The 14,949-nt window shown below is 39.8% G+C and overlaps 5 non-coding genes across 5 annotated transcripts; all 5 read left to right on the forward strand.

Moving 5' to 3' along the window:
* The first annotated feature begins 40 nt into the window (after positions 1-40).
* Positions 41-122, forward strand: trnas-uga (transfer RNA serine (anticodon UGA)). Its single transcript has one exon. It is a non-coding gene; the product is annotated as a tRNA-Ser (tRNA).
* Positions 123-1,735: 1,613 nt separating this feature from the next.
* On the forward strand, positions 1,736-1,816 carry trnas-uga (transfer RNA serine (anticodon UGA)). Its single transcript has one exon. It is a non-coding gene; the product is annotated as a tRNA-Ser (tRNA).
* A 1,068-nt stretch (positions 1,817-2,884) lies between these two features.
* On the forward strand, positions 2,885-2,966 carry trnas-uga (transfer RNA serine (anticodon UGA)). The gene has a single exon. It is a non-coding gene; the product is annotated as a tRNA-Ser (tRNA).
* Positions 2,967-3,236: 270 nt separating this feature from the next.
* On the forward strand, positions 3,237-3,318 carry trnas-uga (transfer RNA serine (anticodon UGA)). Its single transcript has one exon. It is a non-coding gene; the product is annotated as a tRNA-Ser (tRNA).
* A 3,025-nt stretch (positions 3,319-6,343) lies between these two features.
* On the forward strand, positions 6,344-6,425 carry trnas-uga (transfer RNA serine (anticodon UGA)). The gene has a single exon. It is a non-coding gene; the product is annotated as a tRNA-Ser (tRNA).
* The last annotated feature ends 8,524 nt before the right edge of the window (positions 6,426-14,949 follow it).

Consider the following 14,949-nt stretch of genomic DNA (forward strand, 5'->3'; position numbering starts at 1 on the left):
TCCAAATCCGATCCAAATAGCATGTGACTCACTATCAAGAGTAGTTGTGGCCGAGAGGTTAAGGCGATGGACTTGAAATCCATTGGGGTCTCCCCGCGCAGGTTCGAACCCTCCCGACTACGTGGCTCCTTGTCTCTTTGCGAGAGGAATTGTGACATCCTTTGTACGAGCTGCTTTATTTTCTAACATGGAAAATTGGGAAACCCAAATCCCTTTTCAAGCTTGAAGTAGGTTTTTGTGTAGGTGAAGACGTTGTTGCAATGCTTTATCTGTAGAGTGGTATAGGGATCTTCCATAGGGAGAAGTTGGTTGGCACTTCAGCACTGCATTATCATCGGGTCCAGGCGAAGGTCCTTCGTCAGATCTGGATCCGGCAGGCTGCGGGAAAACCTTGGGATAAACTAAGACACTAAAATTAGCTTAGATGCCATTTTTCTTATGATGTAACTAGTACAACAGGATATAACATTCACATTGATGGTTGTCCTCTGCTGCACACATCCAGAAAATAAAATAGCATGTGACTTGCAATCAAGAGTAGTTGTGGCCGAGAGGTTAAGGTGATGGACTTTAAATCCATTGGGGTCTCCCCGCGCAGGTTTGAACCCTGCCGACTACGTGGCTCCTTGTCTCTTTGCGAGAGGAATTGTGACATCCTTTGTACAAGCTGCTTTATTCTCATACATGGAAAATTGGGCTACCCACATCTCTTTTCAAGCTTGAAGTTAGCAGGTTTTTGTGTAGGTGAAGACGTTGTTGAACTGCCTTTTGCCAACACAATATATTAGCTGAGTGGATCCTCTGCTGCTCACATCAAAATAATGGTTGGCCCCGGTGATCTCTGCTGCTCATATCCGGAAAGAAAATAGCATGTGACTCACTCACAGTGTAGTCGTGGCCGAGAGGTTAATGCGATGCACTTGCTATCCATTGGGGTTTCCCCGTGCAGGTTCGGACCCTGCCGACTACGTGTCTCTTTGTCTGCTTGCGACATCCAATATCTTTGTATGAGCTGCTTTTTCTCTAACATGGAAAATTGGACAACCCACATCTCTTTTCAAGCCTGAAGTGAGAAGGTATTTGTGTAGGTGAAGACGTAGTTGAACTCCTTTTTGCCAACACAATATGTTAGCTGAGTGGATCCTCTGCTGCTCACATCGAAATTAATGGTTGGCCCCGGTGTTCTCTGCTGCTCACATCCAGAAACGGAAATAGCATGTGACTCACTATCAAGAGTAGTTGTGGCCGAGAGGTTATGGCGATGGGCTCTAAATCCATTGGGGTTTCCCTGCGCAGGTTCAAACCCTGCCGACTATGTGGCTCCTTGTCTCTTTGCGAGAGGAATTGTGACATCCTTTGTACGAGCTGCTTTATTCTCTAACATGGAAAATTGGGCAACCCAAATCTCTTTTCAAGCTTGAAATGAGCAGGTTTTTGTGTAGGTGAAGACGTTGTTGCAATGCTTTATCTGTAGAGTGGTATAGGGATCTTCCATAGGGAGAGGCTAGTTGGCACTTCAGCACTGCATTATCATCGGGTCCAGGCGAAGGTCCTTCGTCAGATCTGGATCCAGCAGGCTGCGGGAAAACCTTCGGATAAACAAAGACACTAAAATTAGCTTAGATGCCATTTTTCTAATGATGTAACGAGTACAACAGGATTTAACATCCACATTGATGGTTGTCCTCTGCTGATCACATGCAGAAATAAAATAGCATGTGACTTACTATCAAGAGTAGTCGTGGCCAAGAGGTTAAGGTGATGGACTTGAAATCCATTGGGGTCTCCCCGCGCAGGTTGAGCCCTGCCGACTACGTGTCTCTTTGTCTGCTTGCGACATCCAAGATCTTTGTATGAGCTGCTTTTTCTCTAACATGGAAGATTGGGCAACCCACATCTCTTTTCAAGCCTGAAGTGAGAAGGTATTTGTGTAGGTGAAGACGTAGTTGAACTCCTTTTTGCCAACACAATATGTTAGCTGAGGGGATCCTCTGCTGTTCACAATGAAATTAATGGTTGGCCCCGGTGTTCTCTGCTCCTCACATCCAGAAACGGAAATAGCATGTGACTCACTATCAAGAGTAGTTGTGGCCGAGAGGTTATGGCGATGGGCTCTAAATCCATTGGGGTTTCCCCGCGCAGGTTCAAACCCTGCCCACTATGTGGCTCTTTGTCTGCTTGTGACAGGAATCATGACATCCAGGATCTTTTGTATGAGCTGCTTTTTTTCTAACACAGAAATTGGGCTCATTTCAAGCCTGAAGTGAGCATTGTTTAAGGAGGATTAACACTTTAAGGTTAATTCGGTTCAATTCCCTGTTTGGGTGAAAATCTGACAGTTTGTTGCATACATTCCCTAATCACTTGTTGTCCTCTTCCCAGCCTTTGAGGGAGGTGTTCATCCTCTGCTGCTCACATCCAAGTCAAGTCAAGTCATCCTCATTTATATAGCCTTTTTAAAAATGTAGATTGTTTCAAAGTAGCTTTTTACAGAGATAAACATATAATTTAAGGTAACAGAGATTGGTTTGGTTTTATAGTGGTTCTTGAATAATGTTATTTCCAGCTAAAGTTAATTTTGATTGATTCAATTCGGTTGAAATTATCATTTGTTATTAAATTAGGGGCCACTAAGACGACACCGTTCTCTCTAAACAGACTTTAAACACGACTCTAACATGGAAAATTGGGCAACCCACATCTCTTTTCAAGATTGAAGTGAGAAGGTATTTTTGTAGATGAAGACGTAGTTGAAGTCCTTTTTGCCAACACAATATATTAGCTGAGTGGATCCTCTGCTGCTCACATCAAAATAATGTTTGGCCCAGGTGTTCTCTGCTGCTCACATCCAGAAAAGAAAATAGCATGTGAGTCATTATCAAGAGTAGTCGTGGCCGAGAGGTTACGGCGATGGGCTTGAAATCCATTGGGGTCTCCCCACGCAGGTTCGAACCCTGCCGACTACGTGGCTTCTTGTCTCTTTGCGAGAGGAATTGTGACATCCTTTGTACGAGTTGCTTTATTCTCTAACATGGAAAATTGGGCAACCCACATCTCTCTTCAAGCTTGAAGTGGGCAGGTTTTTGTGTAGGTGAAGACGTTGTTGAACTCCTTTTTGCCAACACAATATATTAGCTGAGTGGATCCTCTGTTGCTCGCATGAAAATAATGGTTGGCCCCGGTGTTCTCTGCTGCTCACATTCAGAAAAGAAAATAGCATTTGACTCACTCATAGTGTAGTTGTGCCCGAGAGGTTAAGGCGATGGACTTGAAATCAATTGGGGTTTCCCCGCGCAGGCTCGAACCCTGCCAACTACGTGGCTCTTTGTCTGCTTGCGACAGGAATTGTGACATCTAAGATCTTTGTACGAGCTGCTTTTTTCTCTAACATGGAAAATTGGGCAACCCACATCTCTTTTCAAGCCTGAAGTGAGAAGATATTTGTGTAGGTAAAGACGTAGTTGAACTCCTTTTTGCCAACACAATATGTTAGCTGAGTGGATCCTCTGCTGCTCACATCGACATTAATGGTTGGCCCCGGTGTTCTCTGCTGCTCACATCCAGAAACGGAAATAGCATGTGACTCACTATCAAGAGTAGTTGTGGCCGAGAGGTTATGGCAATGGGCTCTAAATCCATTGGAGTTTCCCCGCGCAGGTTCAAACCCTGCCGACTATGTGGCTCTTTGTCTGCTTGTGACAGGAATTGTGACATCCAGGATCTTTGTATGAGCTGCTTTTTTTTCTAACACAGAAATTGGGCTCATTTCAGGCCTGAAGTGAGCATTGTTTAAGGAGGATTTACATTTTAAGGTAAGTTCGGTTCAATTCCCTGTTTGGGTGAAAATCTGACAGTTTGTTGCATACATTCCCTAATCACTTGTTGTCCTCTTCCCAGCCTTTGAGGGAGGTGTTCATCCTCTGCTGCTCACATCCAAGTCAAGTCAAGTCAAGTCAAGTCATCCTCATTTATATTCAATTCAATTCAATTCAATTCAAATTTATTTGTATAGCGCTTTTCACAATACACATTGTCTCAAAGCAGCTTTACAGAAAGTGCATTTCGGAAATGTACATAGAAAAATACAGTCAGTTAATCATGTATTAATTTATGGCATAACATATCGCCGGCTTTGAGTCGTCTCTTCACAGGCGTCGAGTCGTCTCTTCACAGCCGTTGGGGCATCTGAAGTCTCCGTGAGAGGCTGGATACAAACTGGAGCTGACGAACGCTATTTACCTCGGGACTAGCGTCCCGAGATAACAGCAGAAAGGCAGATGGGAAATAATTAGCATAGCTGATGTTCATAATGTTAATGCATTCGAACTGATTCAGCAGTAGTATTAAAGGTTAAGCATTAAGTGAATGCTTGGTTAAAGAGATGCGTCTTTAATCTAGTTTTAAACTGGGACAGCGAGTCTGAGTCTCGAACAATATCAGGAAGGCTATTCCAGAGTTTAGGAGCTAAATGTGAGAATGCCCTCCCTCCTTTAGTGGACTTACTAATCCTAGGAATGACCAGAAGCCTCGAATTTAGTGATCTTAAAGAGCGCGATGGATTGTATGCAGAGCCGGCCCGAGCCTTTTGGGGGCCCTAAGCAGAATTTGATTTGGGGGCCCCTCCTACTACACGGAGTCACCTGTGCTTGACGATTATTGACTCAAATGTCACGCAATAATGATACATTATAAATGAATACAGTGAGGTTATGTCTTATTAATACAAAATAAATACTTAATAAGAAATAGATAGCCTACTTGAATAAAAAAGTTTTAACTTTTACTTTACTCTTTTACTAACTCTCTGAAACTTCTTAAAACAAACTGTCTCAAAACATATCAAATAAATTATTTGCTAAAATAATGGAAAAAAAGTGAGAAATCAGAAACATAATAAGAGCAAGGGTTCAACAATAACAATTATTGTTGAAAACTGTAAAAATATTATTATTTCTCAACTGTCTCAATACAGTGTAACTGTCCTCAAAATCTTTTTTTTTTGATTATTATTGTAACAGACTTTGTTGGATTGTACATGACAGAATCCAACAAAGTCTGCTACTATAATACCGGTAATGATGTACTGGCGCTCGTTGTATGTGTGTATGCAATCTATTTTTCCCCACGGGGCTTGCCGTAGATAGGAATGGGTCAATTGCTGCACAAAACACACCGTAAATAATCATGCAGACATACTTTTATCTTGCTCTTTTTGTCTCCTCCTCTGTAATTTTTGTCTTTCTATTTTCGGCACCAGAGAGATACGTCCTTTTTGTGATATAACATTACCGTGACTATGCACAGTTGCGCACGAATTGTCTATGCACGCGCGAGGTGTCTAGATAATGCGCATGACTTAAACGCTGGCAGACCCAGCAGCAGTTGTAGGCAGGTATATTGATCATGAAATCAGAATTTTCTTGTCTTTAATTATTCGTTCATTCATTCATTCATTCATATTAATTCATTCATTTATGTCACTTGTTTAAGTCATCTAAAAAAAAATTTCCGATTTTTCGACTCGATTGGGGGGCCCCCTGGTGGCCAAGGGGCCCAAAGCAGCCGCTTAGTTCGCTTATGCCTCTGGCCGGCCCTGATTGTATGGCGATAGAAGGTCTGTTAAATACACAGGAGCTAAACCATTTAGGGCTTTATAGGTCAGTAGGAATACTTTGTAATTGATACGTAACTTAATAGGTAACCAGTGTACAGATGATAAAATTGTTGTTATATGATCATATTTTCTTGATCTAGTAAGAACTCTAGCGGCTGCATTTTGCACTAACTGTAGCTTGTTTATTGAGGATGCAGGGCAACCAGCTAATAAAGCATTACAGTAATCTAGTCTCGAGGTCATGAATGCATGAACTAACTTTTCTGCATCAGAAACAGATAGCATGTTACGTAGCTTAGCAATGTTTCTAAGGTGGAATTTATATAGCGCTTTTAACAATGTAGATTGTTTCAAAGCAGCTTTTTACAGAGATAAACATATAATTTAAGGTAACAGAGATTGGTTTGGTTTTATAGTGGTTCTTGAATAATGTTATTTCCAGCTAAAGTTAGTTTTGATTGATTCACTTCCGTCGAAATGATCATTTGTTATTAAATTAGGGGCCGCTAAGACGACACCGTTCTCTCTAAACAGACTTTAAACACGACTCTAACATGGAAAATTTGGTAACCCACATCTCTTTTCAAGATTGAAGTGAGAAGGTATTTTTGTAGGTGAAGACGTAGTTGAACTCCTTTTTGCCAACACAATATATTAGCTGAGTGGATCCTCTGCTGCTCACATCAAAATAATGTGTGGCCACGGTGTTCATGTGACTCACTATCAAGAGTAGTTGTGGCCGAGAGGTTAAGGCGATGGACTTGAAATCCATTGGGGTCTCCCCGCGCAGGTTCGAATCCTGCCGACTACGTGGCTCTTTGTCTCTTTGCGAGAGGAATTGTGACATCCTTTGTACAAGCTGCTTTATTCTCTAACATGGAAAATTGGGCTACCCACAACCCTTTAAGCCCGGAACATTTACTGAAAGACTGCCCTGAATTCATGTGCTACAAATGCGAGGAGAGGGGACATTTTGCAAGGGATTGCAATGCTGTCAGGTGCCCGGATTGCAGAGAAACTTTAAATAAATGCGAATGTTGGATGGAGGGAGAGGAAGGAGGTAGGGAAAATCGGGTGGACGGACCGGTGCATGAAGGAAACAACGAGGAGGAACGGCAAACTGATGAAGGACAACCGGAAGAAAGCTTACAACAAGAAATGGAAGGAGCAGCGAGCATCAGAGAGGAAGGACAACAACGATAAAGATTAAGTCGTTAAAGCACAAACTATGTTTTTCTCTCTTTGTTTTTGAAGTTGAATGGCTTGTTTTAAGTTTAATCTGATTAAACTTCAAACTCTTTATCGATAGAGAACGATAAAGAACAAACAATGGAGCAGGACACTCAATGGACAGTAATGGACATTTCGGACAGTTTTATAAGTTACCTGGATGACGTGGAGAAAGATGGACATGAAAAGAAGGATCAAAGTGTGACTGAAGATGAAGAAGAAACAACGATGGACAAAGACAGAGAGGGGAAAGGACAATTAAGAAGACGACTAGTAAAGGTAAAACCAAATATTGGTATTGCAAGAAAAAGGACTATTTTAAAGGTTTTAGATAAAAGTGAAAATAGGTTTGAAGTGTTAAAGGACTTGGAGGGAGAAGATGAAGATTAATGGTTTTTAGGTATTTATTTGTTTTTCTTTTAATGGCTTTTAGTTGTGTTACTTTTAATGCCAGAGGACTTTTAGATATAAGAAAATTTGAGAAAATGAAAGAAATGTTCAAGAATGAAGATGTGATTTTATTGCAAGAGACTAACTGGAGAGAAGGTTTTATGACTGAAATAAGAAAAAGATGGAACGGAGAGATTTTATATAATAATGGGGATGATAGGCAGGGCAGAGGTGTAGCGGTTTTAATAAAAGAAAACAGAGGTGTAAAAGGTAAAACAATATACAATGATAAAGAAGGGAAATGTATGGTAGTAGAAATGGATCTTGAGGGGAAAGTAGTAGTTGTGGTTAACGTTCATGCGCCAACGGAAGAGAATGAAAAGAAAGAGTTTTTTATTGTTTTAAGAGAATTCTTAAAGAAATATAAAGAAGTTATAATGATGGGTGATTTTAATACTGTTTTTAGCAAATTAGAAATGGGTGAGGGAATGGTTTTTAAAAGTGACAAAGGAAGAAAATAGTTGAAGCTATTAATGGAAGAAAATAATATGATCGATGTATGGAGAGAAAGAAATGAAAAAACGAGAGAATATTCAAGAAGACAATTAGTGGGGAATTTTATGTGCAAAAGAAGAATTGATTTTATATTATGTACAAGGAACGTTGAGGATTTTATCAGTAGTATTAAATACGAAGACACAAGTCTAAGCGATCATAAACCAATTTTTATGCAAATAGACTGGAGTTCTGTGAAAAGAGGGCCGGGAGTATGGGTTTTAAACACAGAGATTTTAAAGAATGAAGATTATATTTTAAATGTTAAAGAGATTATTGAAACTGAAAAGGAGAACAAAATGTATATTGAGGATAAAAGAATATGGTGGGAAAATACAAAATATTTAGTTAAAAAAATTACTATGAAGTACTGCAAGTTAATACAGAAAAGTAAGAGAAATACGGAGAGAGAATTAAGAGAAAAATTGAAAAAAGAATTAAATGAGAATGGGAAAGATATACAAAAAATAAAAGAACTAGAGGGTAATTTGAAAGAAATGGAGGAGAAGAAATATGAAGGAGCAAGACTAAGAAGTAAGGCAAAATATACGGTGGAAGGCGAAAAATTTACAAAGTTTTTCTTCGATCTAGAAAAAAGTAGAGGGAAAGCGAAAATGATAAAAGAAATTAGAGGAAATAATGGAGTGGTTGTGGAAACAAACGAGGAAATACTAAAGGAAATAAAAGCATACTATGAGAATTTGTTTAGTGCAGAGGGAGTGAAAGAAGAAGAGAAACTGGAGTTACTGAAACAAATAAAAACAACCGTTGGAGAACTAGACAAAAAAGAGTGCGATGAAGAGATAAGAGACGAAGAGATAAAAAGAGCAATAAGTGAATTAAACAAAAAGAAAAGTCCGGGTATAGATGGTTTGGGGAGTGAATTGTATATGGTTTTAAAAGATTTTTTAACTAGCATTTTAAAAGAAGTATATGTAGATATTTTTAAGAAAGGAGAACTGAATGAAAGAATGGGAATGGGTTTAATGAAATTGATATACAAGCGAAAAGGAGAGAAGATAGATTTGAAGAACTACAGACCAATTACGATGTTGAATACCGACTTAAAGATTTTATCGAAAATTTTAGCCAACAGATTGAAGGAAGTAATGCCGAGTATAATTAAAACCAACCAAGCGTACGGAGTGAAAGGAAGAGACATAGCGGACACAACAATAAGTATAAAAGATACAATAAGATACATGCATGAAAAGAACAAAAAAGGGTACATAATTAGTTTGGATTTTGAGAAAGCGTTTGACAGAGTAGAACACGAATTTTTATTTGACATTTTAAAAAGTTTTGGAGGCAAAGGAGGATTTTAGCAGACAAGAGATAATAAACAAATATGAAATAATCAAAAGGGCAATACCTAAAGACTGGATTAAAAGGATTGAAAGTATGGAAGAGGGGACAAATGGAAAAGAAGTGTATGTAAAGCTGAGAGAAAAATTGTATGGTTTTAAAACATGTACGGTGAAGATGTTTTATGTTTTTTTTAGAGACGGAGTTTTTAAAGAACCAATTGTTAATGGATACTGGGTGCAGAAATTTAAAGATCTGAAAAAAGATTGTATATGGAGAAACATGGGGGGGAGATGTGTGGAAACAAAATTGGGATGTTTGGAATATTTTATAAGGCATAAAGTGTTTTTTACTGAGGCTGTTTTAAATAAAATAGGAATGGAACAAAACGCTTTGTGTAAAGTATGCCAAGAAAAGGAAGAGTGGATTTTACATATGTTTTTATATTGTAAAGAACTGGAGGAATTTTTAAAGAAATGTAAATGTTTAATTAAAGAGTTGACTGAGGAGTGGGATGAAAATGTAATGGAATGGAATAGAGTTGTGATGTTTGGATGGGAAAAGAAGTGTGAAAACAAAAGTTTTATAAATCTGTGTGTAATGTTAATGAAAAGTGCAATATGGGAGAGAAGAACTGTGGCTAAAAAAGAAAAAATTGTTTTGGATGTTTGGACTGTGTTTAAAAGAAAAACTGAATTATATATGGAAAGACTATATTTGTATTTTAAAGGTGAAAATATTGTTCATGCTTTTTATGATGTTTTTACCCCAAAAGTTTGTTGTGTTTTAAAAGATTTAATGTGGAAGCTGCCCGGAAGTGAAGGAGTTTTTTAAAAAATGTGTATGTAAATGGAAGTTTTGTGATGTAGAGAAGAATGTAGAAGAAAATATGTATATTTTATTGTATTTATTTTTATTGTATTTTATCGATTGAAATTTCTTAATAAAAAAAAAATAAATAAATAAAAAAAAAGGTTAAGGCGATGGACTTGAAATCCATTGGGGTCTCCCCGCGCAGGTTCGAACCCTGCCGACTACGTGAAGCACTGTATTGTCATCGGGTCACGGCGAAGGTCCTTCGCCAGATCTGGAACCGGCAGGCTGCGAGAAAACCTCGGGATAAACAAAGACACTAAAATTAGCTTAGATGCCATTTTTCTTATGATGTAACGAGTACAACAGGATTTAACATCCACATTGATGGTTGTCCTCTGCTGCACATAAAATAGCATGTGACTCACTCACAGTGTAGTCGTGGCCGAGAGGTTAAGGCGATGCACTTGATATCCATTGGGGTTTCCCCTTGCAGGTTCGGACCCTGCCGACTATGTGTCTCTTTGTCTGCTTGTGACATCCAAGATCTTTGTATGAGCTTCTTATTCTCTAGCATGGAAAATTGGGCAACACACATCTCTTTTCAAGCCTGAAGTGAGAAGGTATTTGTGTAGGTGAAGACGTATTTGAACTCCTTTTTGCCTTTTTGAATTGTGACATCCAGGATCTTTGTATGAGCTGCTTTTTTTACTAAGACAGAAATTGGGCTCATTTCAAGCCTGAAGTGAGCATTGTTTAAGGAGGATTAACACTTTAAGGTAAGTTCGGTTCAATTCCCTGTTTTGGTGAAAATCTGACAGTTTGTTGCATAAATTCCCTAATCACTTGTTGTCCTCTTCCCACCCTTTGTGGGAGGTGTTCATCCTCTGCTGCTCACATCCAAGTCAAGTCAAGTCATCCTCATTTATATAGCCCTTTTAACAATGTCATCTTCATGTTTACCTAAGATGTGCTTAGGTTTGTAATTCCCTACAAACCATGCCTAAACAAACTACTTGTCTTGCCTATAAATTTTGATGCAGAATTTTATTTTATTTTATCACTTCGGGTAGGTACGCGAACCGAAAATTCCACAACGCTTTATCTGTAGAGTGGTATAGGGAACCTCCATAGGGAGAGGCTAGTTGGCACTTCAGCACTGCATTGTCATCAGGTCCAGGCGAAGGTCCTTCGTCAGATCTGGAAACGGCCTGGATCCGGCAGGCTGTGGGAAAATCATGGGATAAACAAAGACACTAAAATTAGCTAAGATTCCATTTTTCTTATGATGTAACGAGTACATCAGGATTTAGCATCAACATTGATGGTTGTCCTCTGCTACTTACATCCAGAAAAGAAAATAGCATGTGACTCACTCACAGTGTAGTCGTGGCCGAGAGGTTTTGTTGCAGACATTCCCTAATCACTTGTTGTCCTCTTCCCAGCCTTCGAAGGAGGTGTTCAACCTCTGCTGCTCACATCCAGAAAAGAAAATACCATGTGACTCACTATCAAGAGTAGTCGTGGCCAAGAGGTTAAGGTGATGGACTTGAAATCCATTGGGGTCTCCCGCGCAGGTTTGAACTGTTGTGAACTTTTTCCTTCTTCAGTGTAGAAGACTTAGAAGCGAAAGACCAGGAGACTTGGGGCTATATTTTAAGCAGAGTTCTTTATTGCGTTGGCATCGCTGTAGTCACCAAGTATAACTCAGTATCTAAAAACACAGTGTTTTAGCCTTCCAAAGGGGGAGGGATTTACATAAAAGGGGGAGGCAATCTGAACAAAGCATGTAAATGTGAAGTACAAGAATCAGCACTTGACCGGAAGTTCCACAGCCCTGATCTCGTCAGCATAACAGTGTGATTCAAATTTAAATATCCTAATCCAATCAGCCAGACTCTTCACCGACTGGGACAGTGGCTCCGAGAGCCATTAGAACAAAAGGTGAGAGTTTCAGAAATCTGCCCGACTGTATCACCCATCTTAATGGCCAGGAAGTGCATACAGACAAAAGCTAATGTCCGACACCTGAATTGCTTGACTTATAACAGAGAGATCAGCACTGGCAACGAATCTCTTACTGATTATTCTGATGTCATCATTTATACTTCAAATGCTAAATTCAGTCTACCAAACTTTCTCAGTTTATATACTATTGTATTGGAACCTAAATGAAAACATTTAATAAATTTGTAACACTACAGAACCCTGCCGACTATGTGGCTCCTTGTCTTATTTCAACAGGAATTGTGACATCCTGGTGCTTTTTACGAGCTGTTTTTTTCTCTAACATGGAAAATGGCCTCATTTCAAGCCTCAAGTAAGCATTGTTTAAGGAGGATTTACACTTTAAGGTAAGTTCTGTTCAAATCCCTGTTTGGTGAAAATCTGACAGTTTGTTGCATACATTCCCTAATCACTTGTTGTCCTCTTCCCAGCCTTTGAGGGAGGTGTTCATCCTCTGCTGCTCACATCCAAGTCAGGTCAAGTCAAGTCATCCTCATTTATATAGCGCTTTTAACAATGTAGATTGTTTCAAAGCAGCTTTTTACAGAGATAAACATATAATTTAAGGTAACAGAGATTGGTTTGGTTTTATAGTGGTTCTTGAATAATGTTATTTCAAGCTAAAGTTAGTTTAGATTGATTCACTTCGAAATGGTCATTTGTTAATAAATTAGGGGCCGCTAAGACGACACCGTTCTCTCTAAACAGACTTTAAACACGAACCTGTGATAGACGCTTATCTCGTTCACATGCGCATTAAAAATTGATTCTATAGTTATGTGCGTTTGAATATATGTGCGCAGGTTTGTAATTCCCTACAAACCATGCCTAAACAAACTTCTTGTCTTGCCTATAAATTTTGATGCAGAATTTTATTTGATCACTTCGGGTAGGTACGCGAACCGAAAATTCCACAATGCTTTATCTGTAGAGTGGTATAGGGATCTTCCATAGGGAGAGGCTAGTTGGCACTTCAGCACTGCATTATCATCGGGTCCAGGCGAAGGTCCTTCGTCAGATCTGGATCCGGCAGGCTGCGGGAAAACCTTGGGATAAACAAAGACACTAAAATTAGCTTAGATGCCATTTTTCTTATGATGTAACGAGTACAAGAGGATATAACATCCACATTAATGGTTGTCCTCTGCTGCTCACATGCAGAAATAAAATAGCATGTGACTTACTATCAAGAGTAGTAGTGGCCAAGAGGTTAAGTTGATGGACTTGAAATCCATTGGGGTCTCCCCGCGCAGGTTGAACCCTGCCGACTACGTGTCTCTTTGTCTGCTTGCGACATCCAAGATCTTTGTATGAGCTGCTTTTTCTCTAACATGGAAAATTGGGCAACCCACATCTCTTTTCAAGCCTGAAGTGAGAAGGTATTTGTGTAGGTGAAGACGTAGTTGAACTCCTTTTTGCCAACACAATATGTTAGCTGAGTGGATCCTCTGCTGTTCACAATGAAATTAATGGTTGGCCCCGGTGTTCTCTGCTCCTCACATCCAGAAACGGAAATAGCATGTGACTCACTATCAAGAGTAGTTGTGGCCGAGAGGTTATGGCGATGGGCTCTAAATCCATTGGGGTTTCCCCGCGCAGGTTCAAGCCCTGCCGACTATGTGGCTCTTTGTCTGCTTGTGACAGGAATCATGACATCCAGGATCTTTTGTATGAGCTGCTTTTTTTTCTAACACAGAAATTGGGCTCATTTCAAGCCTGAACTGAGCATTGTTTAAGGAGGATTAACACTTTAAGGTTAGTTCGGTTCAATTCCCTGTTTGGGTGAAAATCTGACAGTTTGTTGCATACATTCCCTATTCACTTCTTGTCCTCTTCCCAGCCTTTGAGGGAGGTGTTTTGCTGTAATTTGCTGACAAGAGAGGCTGAAAGGGCAGGAGTGGAGATGGATTTAAGATTTCTGAAGGAGATTGTGCGTTTGTTCTTGGTCAAGATAGGGAGATCAATGTTCATGGTGATTGCCATATGGTCAGAGATGTTAAGGTTAGAGCTGGAGAGGTGAGGTATGGTGAGACCAGTCGAAAACAGACCAGATCCAGGATGTGACCACGGCTGTGGGTAGGAAAGTTGACATGTTGAGTGAAGTTGAACAGTGTAGCAGTTCCAGGAATTCAGTGGCAAATTTACTGTTAGTGTCGATGTGAATGTTGAAATCTCCCAGAAGCAGAACAGAAAGTGAGATGGCAGATAACAGTTAAAAAGTCAGAAAACTCAGAGAGAAAGGAAGGATTTGGTTTGGGAGGGCGTTAGATTACAGCAGTTGCCAGAGGAGTGGGACCAGAGAGTTTGAAAGTGATGTGTTCCAAAGACTGAGCAGCAGGGATGGATATGTTGGATGTTTTAATATCCTTTCTGTACACAGCAGCGACACCACCTCCCCGCCCCTCAGGTCGAGGTTTGTCCATATAAGTTTATCCTTTGGGTGTGGTTTCGTTGAGAGAGAAATAGTCCAGAGGTTTGTGTCAAGTTTCAGTGATACAAAGGAAATACAGGTTATTGTCAGTTATGAATTCATTTAAAATTAGACTGTTATTGTTGAGTGAGCGGATATTGAGCAAGGCCAGTTTCAGGTGATGTTGCTTTGTGATGGGTTGAGAAGACCGAGGAAGGGAGCGGAGATTAGATAGGCGCACGTGCCGTTTGTTGTGATGACGTTGTAAGGACTGGGCTAAGTGGGTGAATCTGAATAACTAAATACATCCTGCTAAAGACCAAAAATCTCTGAATGTAAATTAACCCAAACACACACACACACACACACACACACACACACACACACATTCCCCCACCAGTGAAGACCACACTCAGGACAGAGCGTGGTGTCCGATTACAAGATATTTTATGACTGATCGGAATGTCCCAAAGGAAGTGGATTCCAAAGCGAAAAGAAACTTATTTTCTTTAAAAGACATTTAACCAGATATATTCAATGTGTTTTTATGTGTGTCCATTTGCCCATGTCACATTGGAATGACTATGATTTTATCGTAGCTTAAAGTGAATTATAAATACCTTCA

This window comes from Siphateles boraxobius, unplaced genomic scaffold (assembly GCF_051911475.1).
Source record: "Siphateles boraxobius isolate OS27281-9 unplaced genomic scaffold, OSU_SipBor_1 7, whole genome shotgun sequence".
Lineage (NCBI taxonomy): Eukaryota > Metazoa > Chordata > Actinopteri > Cypriniformes > Leuciscidae > Siphateles > Siphateles boraxobius.